This window comes from Peromyscus leucopus, chromosome 3, assembly GCF_004664715.2.
Source record: "Peromyscus leucopus breed LL Stock chromosome 3, UCI_PerLeu_2.1, whole genome shotgun sequence".
In the NCBI taxonomy this organism is placed as follows: domain Eukaryota; kingdom Metazoa; phylum Chordata; class Mammalia; order Rodentia; family Cricetidae; genus Peromyscus; species Peromyscus leucopus.
In genome coordinates this window covers 46,160,859-46,164,572 of record NC_051065.1, presented here as the reverse complement: position 1 = coordinate 46,164,572, position 3,714 = coordinate 46,160,859, and positions in this window count along the sequence as shown.

The window sequence follows — 3,714 nt, the reverse complement described above, 5'->3', positions numbered from 1 at the left end:
AAAGAGATCCACAGCCAGACACCAGGCTGAGCTGCAGGAATCCAATTGATGAGAGAGAGGAGATATACTGCAGATGAGGGATGTTGAGATCATGATGAGAGGATGTGCAAAGATGATCGGCCACACTAGTGGAAACCCATGAACTGTGGAGCACCCATGGGACTGGACTAGGCCCTCCGGATACAGAAGACGGTTTTTTGGCCCGAACTGTTTGGGGGGGCACCCAGGGAGGGGGATCAGAATTTGTCTCTGGTCTATGGGCAGGCCTCTGGAGCCTGGTGCCTGTGGTGTGACAGCTTGCACAGCCTTGGTGCAGTGGGAGGGGTTTGGTCCTGCCTAGGCGCAGTGTGCTGGGCTCTGCTGACTCCCCATGGGATGTAGGGATGTGGGGTGGCTTGGGAAAGAGGGCTAGGGGGTGGGAGGAGGGAAGAGAATAGCATATGGAATGAGTAGAAAATTTCTTAATAAAGAAAAGTGAAATAAAAAATAAAAATGATCATTGTAAAAAAAAGGAGGAGAAACTGTAGCAGAGTGGTAAAATAAATACATAAATATATAAACAGATAAATACTATTAAAAATAAAGAAATAATTGATGAAGTTGGGTTGATTTTAGTAACTTTGAAGAAGGTCTGATTCTGGTAGATAATGAAACTCTTTGAACAGCCCTAATCCCAAAAGTTTCTCAATGGTTCCCACATTGATTTACTCTGATCTTAGCTAATTACCTTAATACTAAGAAGAAATGATAGATCTTTGTGGACCAGCACTGGAACATCAATGATGTAAAGAAAGGAGATACAGAGTTACTAATAAGATGGGTTTTAGAGAATGTTCTTTCAGACCAGGCCCATGGATTTTAGACTTGTTGGATGAGAATGATGAGGGTTGGGTAGGAATTGGGTTACTTGGTAGGGGAAAAGAGAACTACATGAATAGGATGGTCAAATTCTGCAACAGTTTCATGATATTTGCCTCTCATGCTCATGTCATAGTAAGGGTACTCAGGAACCTTGAGAATATACAAACAATACCATGGGTATATTCCCTGATCATTCCAAGGATTATCAGTGTTGCCCTGGATAACTATATTAAAAGAAAATACCCTGTATTCTAGGTCAAATTGCCTGTGCTAGAAGTCTATACTGATTTTGCAGAATAGAATGTCTTTGGGCAATGTTCAACATGATTTCTGAACAAGAATGATATATAGGTAGAATGGGAGGATTATGGATATTTCTATTGCATATGTAAAAAGAGTATCATGCTGTGGTCAGTCAGTTCCTGTATTGAACCCAGCTTTTTTTTTTTTCAACTTAAACCATCTCTAAGACCCAGTTTCCATTTTTCTACAATATAAGCCAACCCTAGAAGGGCAATAACCTGATGGTGTGTCAGCTTGTGCCTATTTATAAGAAACAAATAGAGGATCCTTCCTATTTGATATGTTTCTCTTCATTGACACCAGATATAGGAAACATATGTTGTGGGTAAGATCATGTTTGAGTTCTCTGGAAACCAGTGATGGTTACACAGTAATGGAGGGGAAGTTTAGCTATAATAGTAGCAGCTGGGGTTGTGGACGGTACGGGGGCAAACTATGAGAGGAAGGTGGAAAAATTGAAAATCAGAAGAAACTGCAGGAATGGCCAGCAGCATGGGCATCATAGCATTTGTGGTCCTATTACTGCCAGGGCTGGATGAGATTCACATCCCTGAACAGACACTCAGCGTTGTCATCTCTGTATCCTGTTTCTCATTTATTTCTCCTGGGTCATTCCTAAGTGGAAGGACTGTCATATTGCCATGTCTGTCGGGTTTTTCAGACTATGCACACTTTCACTTTTTACAAACATCTTAGTGCTACTAGGAGGTGTTCAGATAGAAATAATTTGGATGGACTCTTTTTCGCCTGAGAAATTATCTAAAACTGACATGCTGTCTCAAGGCCATAGAAAGATGGGGAAATTGTTAAAGCATGTGAGACCGGCTGCAGGTGGCAGCCAAATGGTCTGCTGACAATCAAGGCAGAGGTCCCAATGAGTGGGATAAACGACACATCATTTTCTTTCTGTCATTTGTCTGTCTGGAAAACATGAACAAAGAAATTTCAGTTTCCATATTAGTGCACATTTTCTTGTGACACCATGTAAAGGGGACCATCCGAGGACAGGAGTGTTTCTGTATTTGGAGTGTGAAGTCCAGATGGCTCCTGGCATGTTGCTATGGAGTGGAGATTCTCTGGGCTGTCTGTAGGAGGAAGGTGGAAATTTATATGTTCTACATGGTTGCTTTCATGTTTAAACCAGTCTCAAATTTATCACTCACCTCTTAGTCATACCTTCCTTCTTTCTTGTATCTTTTACTACTCTGTCCTCCCACTATGTAACGTGAGAATATGTTCCTTTTTAATCTCAACTATTTTCTCCCATTGTTTTCCCCTAGCCTACTGTTACTTTCATGTCATGCTTTCACGTTATCAATAAAATGTGCTGTTTGATTATGGCATCCAATATTGGTCTCTGTATAGTGAAGAAATCTTTTTGTTTTCTTCTCAGAAGCTGACATCTCAGTCAACATCTCTAAAGTCAAGGATGGAAATAGGTAATCAGTTAATTTATGTCGATCTTTTCCTATTCCATTGGCTGCTACTTACTTTGAATGTGGGCATGACATGCAATTTTCCTGCCCTAGATATTTCCATTTGGAAGTTTTATGTATTCAGAGGTTTTATTCTAATCTGAATTTAAATGAGAACTCTCTGGGTTTTGAAGTATCAAGATCATCTGGGTTCCTGTGTCAGATGGTAAAATCTAAACTCTTCTGTGGTTCGGTATGCCACTGAGTGATTTCTTGATTGGATAGATTAGAAAAACAACAGCAGATCTGGGTCACATCTTGGAGTGGCAGCCCATTTAAAAGGATATGGGAGAAGTAGACTTTAGCTTGTTGTCAAATTACCCTCACACTCACTGGCAAGTTTACATATCCTAAACTAACCTGAGACATTGATTCACTGGTATTGGAACCTACTTCTTGTGAATACAACATAGACCAAACATCATAAACTGCCTCAGAATTCTCTAGGATCAACACCACATTTGGAATGCTGTGACAGCAAGCCTCATAGACTGAACAACTCAAGATTCTTGGCCAATCTTTCTTGAAACAGCCATTGTTTAACTACCTAGGACACAGCCTGGAAGCCACTCAAAATCCTCTTTTTATGTCTTTATTCTATCAGTTCTGTTCCATTAGAGACCCTGACTAGTCCACTCCATGAGGTGGAACACATACCGGACATTACTAAATTGTCCAAGAACTAGAGACTAAATAGTTTATAGGGACAGGGGAAAACCTAATGTTATAATTCACTATAAGAACACAGAAATGAAATATTGCTATAACCATGGAATTATACCTATAAATTTTCATCAGAGAATCTTCCTCTTGAGGTAAACAGTAATGGGCAATGATACCAGCAACTCAACGATGTGCTGAGTGTGAGAAACTTTTTGAGATCTCAGTTCTAAATGGGATATCTACATCAATCCTTTCTCCTGAAGACTCATGGACCTGTGTGGAAGTGGAGCCAAACATATTTGAGGAACCAGAGGTAATGAATGATACCAAGGTAATAGTAAATTCTTGATGCTACAGGAGTAATGCACATAGGAACTCAGAGTGCCTATGATAGTATGCCCAAGACCTGTAC